The sequence below is a fragment of the Pogona vitticeps genome, chromosome 6 (assembly GCF_051106095.1).
Source record: "Pogona vitticeps strain Pit_001003342236 chromosome 6, PviZW2.1, whole genome shotgun sequence".
Lineage (NCBI taxonomy): Eukaryota > Metazoa > Chordata > Lepidosauria > Squamata > Agamidae > Pogona > Pogona vitticeps.
Window position 1 is genome coordinate 46,987,527 of NC_135788.1, and position 15,934 is coordinate 47,003,460.

At 40.5% G+C, this 15,934-nt stretch overlaps 1 long non-coding RNA gene across 1 annotated transcript; it reads left to right on the forward strand.

Annotated features, from left to right (window-relative positions):
• Positions 1-3,955: 3,955 nt before the first annotated feature.
• LOC140708177 (uncharacterized) lies at positions 3,956-15,131 on the forward strand. The gene is made up of 3 exons (XR_012088352.2): positions 3,956-11,593; positions 11,869-12,019; positions 12,886-15,131. It is a non-coding gene; the product is annotated as an uncharacterized LOC140708177 (long non-coding RNA).
• The last annotated feature ends 803 nt before the right edge of the window (positions 15,132-15,934 follow it).

Genomic DNA, 15,934 nt, shown 5'->3' on the forward strand with positions numbered 1-15,934 from the left:
ACCAAAAAAAAAAATGGGGGCGTTTGGCTTGGCTTGGCTTGAAAATCCGTTTTTGTTGCTGCTGCTTCAGAAGTGAGGCAGCCTCAAATCCGAGGAGGCTTCTGTTGGAGGGGGTGGGAGGGGCTCGGACAGAGGGAGGAGGGAGGCCAGCTCAATGGCCCCAGCAGCAACCTTTACAAAAAAGGGGGGATAGCTTGCCTGGGCTGGAAAATCCTCTGCTACTGGTTCCCTTTCTGCCTTTTACCAGAACAGAGCTGCAGCATATGAGCAAGTCTTTTGTAAAACTAATAAGTCCAGATTGTACCCCAGACAGTATGGCTAGTATTTTGGAATGTTGGAGATTGTAGTCTGAAATGTCTAGAGGGGCATCAGGTTGCCTGCTTCTGTTAATGAGTTTTAATGTTGACTTATTTATTTACTTAAAATATTTTACCACATCTTTCTCCTTGAAAGGAACTAAGGCAGCTTACAACATTAAAAGACAAAATTAAGGCTAACCCAAGTGAGCATATAAATACTAAAAAAATCAAACAAATACAGTGGATACAAAAAGTTTACACACCCCTGTTAAAATGTCGAGTGTGATGTAAAAAATGAGACAAAGATAAATAATTTCATAACTTTTTCCACCTTTAATAACACCTATGAACTGTACAACTCAGTTGAACAACAAACTGAAATCTTTTAGGTGGAGGGAAGTAAAAATAAAAAATGGAAATAATATGCTTGCATATGTGCGCACACTCTTAAACTAATACTTTGTCGAAGCACCTTTTGATTTCATTCCAGCACTAAGCCTGTTTGGGTTTGAGTCTACCAGTATGGGACATCTTGGATTTGGCAATATTTGCCCACTCTTTTTTGCCAAAATGCTCCAAATCTGTCAGATTGCAAGGGCATCTCCTGTGCACAGCCCTCTTCAGATCACCCCACAGATATGTAAATCATATTCAGGTCTTGGCTCTGGCTGGGCCATTCCAAAATGTTAATCTTCTTCTGGTGAAGCCATGCCTTTGTTGATTTGGATGTATGCTTTGGGTCGTCATGCTGAAAGATGAAGTTCCTCCTCATGTTCAGCTTTCTAGCAGAAGCCTGAAGGTTTTGTGCCAGTATTGACTGGTATTTGGAACTGTTCATAATTCCCTCTAGCTTGACTAAGGTCCCTGTCCCAGCTGAAGAAAAAAAACTGCAAAGCATAATGGTGCCACCACCATGCTTCGCTGTGGGTATAGTGTTCTTTTGGTGATGTGCAGTGTTGTGTTTGCGGCAAACATATCTTTTGGAAATATGGTCAAAAAGTTTCATCAGACCATAACACTTTTTCCCACATGCTTTTGGGAGACTTCAAGTGTGTTTTTGCAAAATTTAGCCAGGCGTGGATGTTTTTCTTCGTAAGCAAAGGCTTCCGTCTTGCCACTCTACTCCATAGCCCAGACATATGAAGAATACGGGAGATTGTTGTCACATGTACCACACAGCCAGGACTTGCCAGATATTCCTGCAGCTCCTTTAATGTTGCTGTAAGCCTCTTGGCAGCCTCCCTGACCGATTTTCTTCTAGTCGTTTCATCACTTTTGCATGGGACGTCCAATTCTTGGTAATGTGACTGTTGTGCCATATTTTCTCCACTTGATGATGACTGCCTTCACTGTCTTCCATGGTACTGTATATCTAATGCCTTGGAAATTCTTTTATAGCCTTCTCCTGACTGATACCTTTTTAACAATGAGATCCCTCTGATGCTTTGAAAGCTCTCTGTTGACCATGGCTTCTGCTGTATGATGTGACTAAGAAAATGTTAGGAAAGACCTACTAGCACAGCTGATCTTTATTTGGGATTCCTCAGAGGCACTTTAAATGATGGCATAACGTACTACTGCATAACAAGTACCCCCATGCATGGCCACACTCCCATTCATGGACGCTGGTGGCAGCAGCCCCCCCCCCCAGTCCTTGGAAGAAACGGTCTTCAACAAAACCGGTCCCTGGCATTAAAAACGTTGGGGACCACTACTTTAAAAGGCATTTATGATTCCTTGCTTTGCATTTGTCATGCAAATTGCTTGTACATTACAAAAATCTATTTTTAAAAAATGTTGTTTATTTTTTACTTAGAGTAGGAAGATAGAAGGTTGGAGAAGGCCAATATAAACTTAGCACTTATATAATTGAAGTTACATGGTTGAATGTACACATAAAGCACAGGTAGTCATGCTGGTCTATTAGAAATTTATTTTTAAAATGGCAGAGCTTTTTTTAGAGTTAGGATTAACTGAAATGGCAGAAAATAATGAACAGAGTGTTGAGTTCTGATTTTTTTCAGGAGGCAGGATATTAAGCAAAACATGATGGGGGAAAAACATCTGGGGTGATGTTGCAGCCATGAAGCCTGCAATTTAAATACTACCTGTTGCTATGGAACATGAGTGGGAGGGTACTGTTGTACCCATAATTTGCTTCTGTGTTTCCTGTTGGCATCTGATTGGCTGCTGTGGAAATACAATAATGGATTTGATAGACAGTTGATCTGATCCAGCAGGACTTTTTTAATGCCTGTTTTAAAATGCATCAGTGTCTCTCAGCACAATTACTAGTATATAAGGTCTGTTGATCTCAGTAGGACTTATATCTGGGTATGTGTTCTTAGTATTGTGATGGATATTCATTTTTAAAAAAATACTTGAATGACATACATTCACTATTTTGTAAAAAAATGGTTGCCCGACTTCTATTAGAGGATGTAGCTGTGGAGGTAACTCCTCAGCCTTTGTTCTAGAGCAGTGGTTCCCAACCTTGGGTAGCTCAGATGTTCTTGGACTGCACCTTCCAGAAACACCTGGTAGTGAAGGCTTCTGGGAATTGTAGTCCAAGAATACCCAGGTTACCCAAGTTTGGAAGCCACAGTTCCAGAATATATAATAATTGAGTTGGAAGGGGACTATATGGCCATTGAGTCCAACCTCCTGCTCAGAGGATAGTCATTATCTCTTAGTTGTTAGTTTGGGTTTTTAATAGTTCTTCTGGTTTGTATTTTGTCATTGGCTATACAGGTTGATTCTTTGTACAACCACGGCCATGCAGCATAGTGGACTCTCACTAAGTGAGGTCATATAAAACAAACAAACTGCACAAGACGGCCTATGTATATGTGGTAGAGGGAGTGAGCAGAAGCTAGATCGATCTACTGATACGTCTCTAGGTGAACTACAGTAAATTGTCAAGGACTTCCGACCTCATAGTAATGGCAGCAAAGTGGCTCTCCTCTACCCTAAGATGAATGAAGTCTGTGAAAACCTGAAGTGGGTTTTTTTCATGGCAAGACTGTTCAATTTTGGTATTCAAAACACACTCCTGGTTCAGAACGGCATAATTCTCAGTGCATGTCTTTTGTATCAAAGTTTGCTCAGGGCTGGTTGGATCCCTCAATGAGTTATGTATCTGGCTGCAGAGATAGAGGTTGGGAATTGGATTCCCCACTGTGCCTCCTGGGCAAGCTGCACAGACCCAAGATACCCCCAAAGGAGGAGAATAGTAAGCCACTTCTGAGTGTTTTCTACCTAGAAAACCCTGAAAAGGGTTACCATAAATCAGAACTGATTTAACAGCACATTATTATTATTATTATTATTATTATTATTATTATTATTATTATTATTATTATTATTATTATTATTATTATTATTATTATTATTATTATTATTATTATTATTATTATTAAAGGTACTAGAAAAAGAGGGAATCCCTTAAGTCTAAAGTCTGTCCATGGCAATGATGGAGTCATCATGTTGTCAAAACAGCAAAAGAAAAACAATTTTATGGTTATTATTCTCTTTTTAAATTTCTATCAGAGCATTGCACAAATTAAAATTACAGTATAGACACATATGAAATATAGGTAAAAGTAAAAACAAATTAAAATGTCAAGATAATTAGACTATTTTTGAGTGGAAATTATGTCATTTGTGGTCCCAAAAAAGACCATAGCTCCAATTTGTTATCAGCAAGTTTACAGTGCAACACTTCTGGAAGTGAAAGATTGGCCGGCTGCATGCCATTGCCTGGGGCATGCCCAAATTTACTCACAATGCTTTCCCTCTCTTCAGAGAGGCTCCTTCTGTGATGCTATTCTTAAGATGTATCCATCAACAAGCTTTGATTCTAGTTGCCAGCCTTCTGAATTCCTCTGCCTGTGTGGGCAGAGATCTTGACAAATTCAAACAATTTTTGCTGATCCTCCTAACGGTGCTATCAAACTGTTATTCTAAACTGAATTACCATACAGCTTCACATTTTGTTGCAGTAACATGATGCTCCATAAGAGGTCGCGGCTGTACAAACCATTTATTTTCCGTGCACAGGTGATTGTTGTAGTATTTCCATGGGATACCATCTTGACTTCTAGGTACTCATACTAACTTTTGTTTTTCATTTAGAAACTTGAAGTGGTACTGAGTTTTTAAGCGGAAAGGGAGTTTTACTTCTATAGCAGCTATTGCTTATCCCACCATGGAGAATGTGTGGCTATCAAATGTTGTTAAACTACAACTCCCAACATCTCATCATTGGCTGTGCTGGTTATGGAAAATGGAAGATGCCGTACAAGAACATCTGGAGGGCTGCAAATCTTTCAGCCCTGCCTTATGCATATAGATGTCTTGTCTTTGTTTCCATCCTCTGGACAGCTTAAAAAGTGTTTAAGGGATAGCTCGGTAGTTAGATATCTGGTTGCAGGAACTCTCTCTGTGTGTGCGTACATGTGTGCATGCGCACACATGCACTTACATGCTGCTTTTGGATCAATGTGTGTTGCTTACATATCTCCCCATAGTGCTTAAAGCACTCCCTGGGTGGTTTACAATTTAATTATACAAGCTACACATTCCCCAGCCCCCAGCGAGCTGGACATAATATAGTGCTACACTTTCCCCTAAGTCAGAGCTGAAAAAAGTTATTTCCTAACTGTAACACCTAAAATACCACAACCAACACTCAGGTAAAAACAAAAGCAAATATGACCCTGCTGGCACAAAGCAAGGTTTTGCTTAATGGTCAACCAAAGACATATGTAAATAAATGTGAAGTTATACAGATTTTGTCCCTCCATTTTATACTGTGAACTCATGATGACTTGTCTAAGATGAAAGGTGAAACACTTCTAATGTAACAGTTCTGACTGTATGTATGGACAATGTCAAGACACTTGATGAAATTCAGCACTTTTTCTGCAGCACACTCTCTTCCATGGTTTCTTCTAATATGTGGACAACAAGGCCTTTCTCCATTTTTTCCCTTTCTCTTGTCATGCTTCCTTTTTACATGTGCATAGTAAATAGCATTTTCTCTCAAAAGCTCTTACATAGTTGCTTGTGCTTTGGAACACATTTTGTGTATGTTTCACCAATAAAGGTATTAACTTGGCATGTAGCCCAAAAAGTAACTTTTCCCATCTCTGCCACAAGAACAAATTATGGGGATAATCAAGTAGCTGAAGGCCAATATTTTAAAACAACCAGTCAAATTTGATGAAGTGATGGAGAGAAGAGGGGATATTTCTCTATATATACATCCAACAATATATGTGTCAAACCGTAGATATGAACTTCTCTGACAGCACTCCCTCTAGGGAATCTTGAGCGCCAATTTGCAAAGAAACACAGCCTCAGAAGGCAGACATGGTGACTGTTGCGATCGCCTCTGAAGTCCCTATTCCCCTGGTCTTCACAAGGTTCTCGCTCTTCCTTCCTCTTCGCTGCTACCAGATATGAATGCTTTAATATCAATTAAGTGTTGAGACACGTGCGATGTCAAAACATAAGTCTTTTATTTAACAAGGGAAGTTAATAATCAATAAGTACTCATAGAATAAATTACAGGCTGCAAATCACTTATATTTGAATCGATTAGAATATTGATTCAGAACTCTTTTAACCCTCTGCTTCAATTTGCACCCTTACTGTTCTCTAACTCACTCTTAAGCCACCCACAGTCTCTCTCAAGACTCTCTCCACCGGTCTTTTTATCTTGCTCCCCCTCCCCCCTGGCTCCACCTTCTGTTCTCTCACTGGCTCCTGTCAATGTTCTGCAGTGACGGGCAGGTGAGGTCAGGGCTGTTTGCTACAGTGACAAAATCCTATTTCCACAAATGTCTGAGACTGAACATGCAGACCATATATTTTGCTTCTTGACAAAATATTGCTTGCTAAGATGTAAGCTGGAGTAGACAAAGTGCAGCCTTCAGATGTTGTTGAACTTGAACTTTCGGCAAAGCCTGGGGAGGTGTCGCATAGCAACACCTGGAGGACTTCATTTTGCCCATCCCTGCTGTAAGCCATGCTGGCTGACAAGGTTAGAAATCTGTAATGCAAAAATTCAACTTTCCGAAATTCTATGCAGGCTGTGCAGTGGCCACCTCTGGAGGGAGAATCGGGCTTATCAGCTCTGTTTGAACTGATCTAATCAAATCAATAATTTCCAAATATTTTAGCCATGGGATTCTGCAAACTATTAAAATAGCAAGAGCCATGTTTAACATGCACATTTGTAGTTGTTTAGTCATTACATCGTGTCCGACTCTTCATTACCCCATGGACCAGAACACACCAGGCCCTCCTGTCTTCCACTGCCTCCCGAAGTTGGGTTAAATTCATTTTGGTAGCTTCGGTGACACTGTCCAACCATCTCGTCTTCTGCCGTCCCCTTCTCCTCTTGCCTTCACACTTCCCCAACATCAGGGTCTTTTCCAGGGACTCTTCTCATGAGATGGCCAAAGTATTGGAGCCTCAGCTTCAGGATCTGTCCTTCCAGTGAGCACTCAGGGTTGATTTCCTTCAAAATGGATAGGTTTGTTCTCTTTGCAGTCCAGGGGACTCTCAAGAGTCTCCTCCAGCACCACAATTCAAAAGCATCAGTTCTTCAGCGGTCAGCCTTTTTGATGGTCCAGCTCTCACTTCCATACATCACTACTGGAAAAACCACTGCTTTGACTATGCAGACCTTTTTCAGCAAGGTGATGTCTCTGCTTTTTAAGATGCTGCCTAGGTTTGTCATCATTTTCCTCCCAAGAAGCAGGCGTCTTTTAACTTCATGGCTGCTGTCGCCATCTGCAGTGATCATGGAGCCCAAGAAAGTAAAATCTGTCACTGCCTCCATATATTCCCCTTCTATTTCCCAGGAGGTGATGGGACCAGTGGCCATGATCTTAGTTTTTTTAATGTTCAGCTTCAGACCATTTTTTGCGCTCTCCTCTTTCACCCTCATTAAGAGGTTCTTTAATTCCTCCTCACTTTCTGCCATCAGAGTGGTATCATCTACATATCTGAGGTTGTTGATATTTCTTCCGGCAACCTTAATTCCAGTTTTGGAGTCATCCAATCCAGCCTTTCGCATGATGTATTCTGTACATAAGTTAAATAAGCAGGAGGACAATATATAGCCTTGTCGTACTCCTTTCCCAATTTTGAACCAATCAGTTGTTCCATATCCAGTTCTAACTGTTGCTTCCTGTCCCACATATAGATTTCTCAGGAGATATATAAGGTGTTCAGGCACTCCCATTTCTTTAAGAACTTGCCAGAGTTTGCTGTGGTCCACACAGTCAAAGGCTTTTGTGTAGTCAATGAAGCAGAAGTAGATTTTTTCTGGAACTCTCTGGCTTTCTCCATAATCCAGTGCATGTTGGCAATTTGGTCTCTAGTTCCTCTGCCCCTTTGAAATCCAGCTTGTATTTCTGAGAGTTCTCGGTCCACATACTGCCGAAGCATACCTTGGAGGATTTTGAGCATAACCTTGTACGGTAGTTGGAGCATTCTTTGGCACTGCCTTTCTTTAGGATTGGGATGTAGACTGATCTTTTCCAATCCTCTGGCCACTGCTGAGTTTTCCAAACTTGCTGGCATATTGAGTATTACATGCACATAGAACATGCAAATCAGAAAACGTCAGAATGACTCAGGTGTAGGGGGGAAAAAACCCTTAACTGAAAATTCCACTCCTCTGAAAGTAGAATATGAACACTAAGAGATTTTATCAGACCATCCCGATGAAATGTATTAAATCGCAAACTTACATATACTGTACACTGCTTTACTTTCTCAGAGCCCCTTGCTACTGAAAACATCTTGCTGTTCTCTGGCCATTCAGAAAACCTGCGTATTTTTTTTTAATGAGGGAGCAAATGCCTGGTTTCCAGAGTTTTCTATAAAATGTTATTGTGCTTTGGTTTCAGGGTCTGAATAAATGTCCAAAGGAAATCAAATGCATAGTCGTTATAAAGGGAGAACATAGCTGAAAAATATTTGTGGCCAACAGCCATTCTCTCTCTCTCTCTCTCTCTCTCTCTCTCTCTCTCTCTCTCTCTCTCTCTCTCTCTCTCTCTCTCTCTCTCTCTCTCTGAAAAACATACTAATTACATATATCACATGCATGCATTATATAGCTGCATAAGAGTATAAGGAGCTATTTCAGTTCTGAAGGATTACATTCCAGTTGTGTTTCATTCCTTGCTAATTATAATGCCTCCTTTGATTCTCTATCATTTGTCAAGACAGTATTTTTCTTCCAAAAAATGATCTGAACATTAATTTTGAATAGGCTGCACAAAGCACAGCTGTGTCTCTGTGTGTGCGCGCATGTGTGTCCCATGCCTGTGCAATTATGTTCATCTACTGTTTTGATCTCGTTGGGTTTTGAAACTCCTTGAGAGCCAAAGTGTTCAATTGAAATTCAACTAATCAACCAGTCAGTCAGTCTAGAAGAAAGAGTAAAAATTATTTCAGCACATATAAACAAAACCATACAATCATTTGCCAAAAGACTCCTCCTTTCTTCCCCCACACCCCAAATATATTCAGAAACATCCGTACTAGGAGTTTGTCACTAGTAACATTATTATAAATATTGTTAGAATATTGGGAGCCTGTGACAGCACATTTTATGAAATCCCATAACGAACTCCAGTATTAGGGAGCTTAGCCATTGATGAATCATTATGACATCAGTAGTTCAACCTGTTTTAATGACAATGACATTAACTCTTTTTTTGGCACAGTGATTAGTGTTTACTGATTATTCAGAAATGTTTGAAGAAATTGGGAGGGACATTTTAATGATTTTTTAAAAATAACTGTACATTGGGAGCAATACACTTACTGCACAATATTACTCATGAGTAACAAGTAACTCTTCTCTTGGACAAAACATATGATGAGTTACTTTTCGGAATAATGATTTCAGGGTTCAACTATACCCACACGTATGTGAATAAGCAAATGACAAAGAAAGTGAAGACTAGTGGCAGTCAATAAAAACATAGTTAGAAATGTCCTGGTGAATTTCATCAATTTGTTTTCTTTACACACTTTACACACCACTTCCAAACTTAAGCAGAAAAATAGACGTATTTTAGACAAATCTGAGAATTTTCTTGAGTAAAGTATATTTTAAAATATTGGGTATTATTATAATATTGGGTATTATTTTAATGGTTTTTGTTTTGGCACTGTGGGCTAAACCGCAGAAGCCTGTGCTGCAGGGTCAGAAGACCAGCAGTCGTAAGATCGAATCCATGCGATGGAGTGAGCTCCCGTCGCTTTGTCCCAGCTCCTCACCAACCTAGCAGTTCGAAAGCATGTAAGTACGAGTAGATAAATAGATACCACCTTGATGGGAAGGTAAAACGGCGTTCCCTAGTCATGCTGGCCACGTGACAAAGGAAACTGTCTTCAGACAAGTGCTGGCTCTACGGCTTGAAAAACAGGGATGAGCACCGCCCCCTAGAGTCGGACACGACTGGACTAAAAATGTCAAAGGAAACCTTTACCTTTACCTTTAATGTAGTTCTAAAGTTTTTATATTGCTGTACGCTGCTCAGAGACCATTGGTAATGGTGCGGCTAAAATCTTGTAAATAAATAAATAAGAGTACCAGTGACTGTGTCATTTGTAGAAAAGCTACTGCATTTTTTTTCATTTCCAGTCTTATTCACAATCTAGGGATAAGCAGCGTTGCTCATCTCAGGACTCAGTTACACTATTGAATTAAATCAACAGCTCATTCAGACTTATAAGAATCGTCATAACATCACATGGTTTTTGTGTCATTGGGTGCATCGTAATGGAAACTGCACACAGACACACCATGTATTGCCTCTACATTGTAAGTCAGTGGTTTCCAGACATGGGTAACCCAGGTGTTCTTGGACTGCAGTTCCCAGAAGCCTTCACACCAGCTGTGCTGGCTAGGCTTTCTGAGAGTTACAGTTGAAGAACACTTGGGTAACCCAAGGTTGGGAGCCAACTGTTGTAAGTAGACAGAATGTCCCCCAAACTTCCACTTGGTGAAGGCTTCCCTCAGGCTGGGAGGAGGATAGGCAACTGGTGGCCATTCCTCCTCACTCTGAAGAACAGCCACCCCACTTTCTCCAACTGCCCAGGGGCTCCATGGGGCTGAGAAGGATGGTGCAGTTGACATTTTGGCGAGGGGGGAGTTTCCAGGAAGAGGTTGGGGAAACAAGAATCTTAAATTTCATTGCAGCTGCAGGCTATCCTGCTGTCAAAAACCCCTTGTACTTCTCACCTGTTTCGGCAAACCCTATAGACCCCTATAGGCACTATTTACTCAGATATAGGCATTCACACATACCCAAATATTTCAAAACAAATAACTGAAAATAACTGAGTTAAAATAAACAATCCCTGTGTGGGTGTTTAAAACAACTCACTTTCTGACCCCAAAATGTGCACTTAGCAGTATGTTGTATAGATATTTTTAAATTGATTTCAAGCGTGCTGAAGCTGACACAAACTTAGGAGTACTGTATTAACACATGCCCTCAGTTTCTTTGTCTCTTCAGTTTTATCTCAGCAGGCTAAATCCAACTATTAGTCCCAGCTAGAACAGATCTGCTCCATGGACCTTACATAAGCTCTGACTCAGTGATTCCAGCTTATCCAACATCTTGACTCCAGCTGGGACGAACAACTGGATTTAGTCCCATTTTTTTCTGATAAGCATAAGATGTATATGTTTGAAAGCAATATCCAAGGCTACAAAATCAATGAGCTATAACGGTATTCCATAGTTCTAAACATTTGTCCAAGTGCTAAATCAAGTACAGAAAGATATCCTCATTAAGATATAACAATAAAGCAAGATCATTTGTTTTTCCTTGAGACGGTTTGTGGTCCACATGACATTTTTAAAAAGACATTTATGTACTCTTCCTGAGCCTTTATTCACATTATTCATTTCTTACATTGACCTCCAGACAGAGAATATTGGGGAAACTGGTGTAAATTATGAGGAGGCATTCCTCAAATTGTAGCTCTCCAGTTGCTATAGCTGAGACCTCAAACAATGTCCTCAGAAGTTACATGTGCTCTTGACAAGGTGATTTACCTTGGTTGCTATGAGCACTTTACCCTTCATGTTATTACTGTTGCTAAGAGCTTTTGTGCAATGTTGGCTTGGTCTGGAAAGCTTAAATTACACAGTTGGAGCCATTCTCTTTAGTGATAATATTACAAGTAGATTACTATTTGCTTCAGGTATAAAGGATTACTGTCCCTCTTCCACTCTTCATCTCTTCCCACCACCAGTGAGTACTCACAATTCAAAAATGTAAAGCAGTAATAGGGATGTGTAATCTTGGTCAAATAAATGTATGTGTCTAGAGTGGTGATAAGAATTACCTAGCAAATTAGGGTTTGAGCTTTAAAATCTTGAGTTGAATCCAAACTTAGGTGCCTGAAACTGAACTTGTGGAAGTGATTTTGTTCACCCTCTTCTCCCCACATCAGACCCTCTAGCCCTCTGGAAATGTATTTTCTCCTCTTCCCATCACCCTTTTCTTTTCCCGTTGTGTCTTTCAAGATGACAGACCTGAGATATAGAACTGACTTTAACCCACCCTGACAGTATTTCCCAACCGTAGACCAACAAACAAACACAGAGGAGCATTCACAAGAAGCTTGCTGAATATGATAGGCTGAGGTAGAAGAGGAGGAGGCTCCCTGGAAATAAGGTAAAATAACTTTCTATGATAGAGCTGCCCCAAAGACATGTCTCTCCAGTTTTCTGCATTACTCTGCTACTTTCCCAGATTCGCCCACATTATACCATAGTGAATCCAACCCTAAAAATGTAAATGAGTTTTTAAAGGTGTGGACACCTAAATAGAAGATAGAATAAGAGTGAAGAATTTAGAAGTTCTGGGGGCCATTTCCTACATCTGCCATGAGGCATAACAGACCCTCCAAACAAAACAGAGCTTGGAAGTAACTAGTTACTAATAATTCGTATATTTTCCCAAATAAGTAATTCATAACTTCAGTTACATTTTCTGGTATCTTGATGAAAGATAAAATAAACACTCCTTTGAAATATAATCTTTGTTGTTGTTTAGTCGTTAAGTCGTGTCCGACTCTTCGTGACCCCCTGGAACAGACATCATTTAATCATTAATTAAATGATGTCTTTCTTTTCCCTGGCACTTGAAACACTAATATGATCAAGGACGAAAGGCAAAGAAGAGGGGTAGAAGGGAGAGAGGGTGGAGAGGCGAAAGAAGGATTTGAGGGTAACTCTGAACTTCTATCCAGGACTAAAAATGGCACATGACAGTGATATGATCCCTTCCTGGATGGGGAAAAGTTTTAGAAGGACTTGTCAAGAAGGTGTCCATAGTGCTTCTCTGCCTGTCTTGCCAAAAGCTTGCAAAAGGTCCCCTGTTGGGCCACAACTCCAAAATTCTTGAGCCAGGATGAATACTAAATGAATACATCACATCTTGAAGAAGCAGTCAATCCCTGAAGTCACTTTTGGTCTGTGGTTTCCTTCCATCTTTTGCTGTGGAACTCATGTCTGTCTTCTTTTCTTCTTCTTTCACAGGTCTGGAGCAGCTTTAGGCTGAGGAAGGCAATTGATCTGAGGTCTCCAGCAATGTGTTATTTTATCTTAAACTTTGGCACCCGGGCAGGAGTGTAGGATTTTGTGCCTCAGGGATCCAAATATAGAGTGGTACCTCGACTTACGAACTTAATCTGTATTGGAACGGCATTCATTCATCGGAAAGTTTGTAAATCGAGGCAAACTCTTCCATAGGAATGCATTGAAAACCATTTAATCCATACCAGTTGTTTTTCGTTCGTATGTCAAGGCGCTGTTCATAGGTAGAGGCATTAGTTCCCATAGGAACTAATACAAAGCCGATTAATCCATACTCTACCACTAGGGGGGGATTTTTTCTTCTTCTTTTGACCTAAGATGAACTTAGGTCAAAAAAAGGTCAGGAAAGGTGTGGTTTTTTTAATTCATTCATAAGTCAAGGCTCCGTTCGCAAGTCAAAGCAACCTTTGAGAACGGAGCCATTTGTAACTCAAATCATTCGCAAGTGGAGACGTTCGTAAGTTGAGGTACCACTGTATTGGACTGTCCTGCAAACCACACAACTTTGTTTAAAACAAGCAGGTAAGTGGAAGATTTGAGAGACTCCTTCAATGTGTAAACAATGACAAATGTTATTATCCACATATATTACGGGGGGGGGAAGACTCCAATTGGTGGAGAAACAGAATGTCTTCTTCACTGGCAGAAAAAAAGAACTCACTACATCAGCTGGATAAACTAAATAATCTTAAGGAACACTGTCCTAAAACCATTTTCGAAGTCCACCTGGCCCCTTCACTGGGCACATTCAAAAAGCTACTAAACAAACAAACAAACTGAACAAACTATACTCTGATACAATAGAGTCCAATAATATAACTTCTATCATACTGTCATGCTCTATGTTTTTATTTTTTTTATGCTTTTAACTATATTTATTGTATTATAATTTTATCCTCACTGCACTTTATGACTTCTCATTTTTGATTTTTGCCCCTATGTATTAATGTTGCTATTTGCTATTTTGTTACTTTGTTGTTTTTTGTGATTTGTTGTAAACCATCCAGAGTGGCCTTGGCTGCCAGATGGGCGGTATATGAATGAATGAATGAATGAATGAATGAATGAATGAATGAATGAATGAAGGAAGGAAGGAAGGAAGGAAGGAAGGAAGGAAGGAAGGAAGGAAGGAAGGAAGGAAGGAAGGAAGGAAGGAAGGAAGGAAAATGAATGAATGAATGAATGAATGAATATTCAAGCCCGGTTTCCTTTGGGAGGGGACCTCTTTATTCCAGAGTATAGAAGGAGTTGGGAGGAAGGATTTGATGCACACAGAAATATTTCAGTTTGACTCTCACCCTTTTTTATATTGGTCATTTTTGCAAGGATCTGTATTGGAGAGGACATTCTCTGTGTAACACAAACTACAATCGTACAATTGATTTGCATTCCAATGTGTTTTTATTTTATACAGCTGCCCGCCAAACACTGATGCTGGGCAAAGAGTTCCTGCCGAACCAACTTTTCATAAGGTAATCCAGCAACATGAAAGGCTATGTGGTACTTTCATCAAGCAATGGATGACATGAAGAAGCCCCCCGCTAAGAACTGGATTTAAAAAATGACTTTCAGCATTTAATGTGCGGTCCTACTGGTTTCTGGAAAGCTGTAAGTGAGTCTGTGTTGTGTAGTGGACAGAGTGTTGGACCAGGACTTCTGAGACAAAGGTTCAAATGCCTGATTGTCCATGAGAACTTACTGGCAGATGGTGTTCTTCCCTCCCTCTCCCTCCCTCCCTCTCTCTCTCTGCTTTCCTTCCTTCCTGAACACTCCAGATTTTCTGCATTCCACCCATAGGGTTGCAGAGTTTACTGAGAGGATGTAAACCACTTTCACAAATTCCTTTTTTCTTTTCCTGAATATAAGCATTCCTTGGAAGAATGGGGTGAATTGTCCTGGACACTAACCATACCAGACCTGTGGGAAAGATGGGAAGGAATATCAGCCTCGCTTTCCAAGGAAACTTCTTTGCATCAGTATTGCAATCTTTGGTCTCATTTTATTACAAGATCCCTTTCCCTCTCAGAAGATCCCTCACTTTCTCTGTTCTATTGCTATTTTATCCATTCTAATCAGGGAAGGTGGCTCTGCTAAGGGTCTGGGCCTAAGGATCCATTTCTTCCCACCAATGTTGACAATTTGGAATTGGTTCAGCCTTCCCTCAACCTTTATATGGTGTTGGTTCCCCCCTCTGTACCATTCTGCTGCTGCTGCTGTAACTGGCAAGGCAGATATTTATTTATTTAGAAAAAAATTTAATGAAATAATATATTATTGATATCGGTTTTGTGATCATTATGATATTTTGGTTGTTGTGGGTTTTTCGGGCTCTTTGGTCATGTTTTGAAAGTTGTTCTTCCCAACGTTTCGCCAGTCTCTGTGGCCGGCATCTTCAGAGGACAGCACTCTGTGCTCTGTCCGGAATCTTCAGAGCTGTCCTCTGAAGATGCCGGCCACAGAGACTGGCGAAACGTTGGGAAGAACAACTTTCAAAACATGACCAAAGAGCCTGAAAAACCTACAAGAACCATTAGATCCCGGCCATGAAAGCCTTCGTGAATACATTGTTTGGCTATTGTTATGAAGGCTGGCTGGATAGCTGGGAGCCTGATTCCCCCTGTGCCTTCAAGGAGAAGAGCCAGCCTGTGTAGCCTTGGGCAAGTTAATCATATTTTAAACAGAACTTGATAAAGTTGCTTTCTTGGACTGCAGCTCCCACTCTTCTGCTAGCCAGCCTAGCTGTAGGTCAGAATTCTCTGAGGTCAGAATGAGGTCACAAACTGAAGAGGTTCTGTTTCTCTGCAAACTGAGACACAGTTTAACTGTCAGGCTGAGCTTTCAACTGGTCAAGATGGATCTTCCTATTAGGTCAAGATGAGGGTTGAAGGTGGGCTATATGACCCCTTGACAGCTATGGTTCATAGTGGATGGTGTGTCAGGCAGGGATTCAGGAGGCCTTGGGGGTGGTGTTCAAGTCTCTCCTAAGACACAG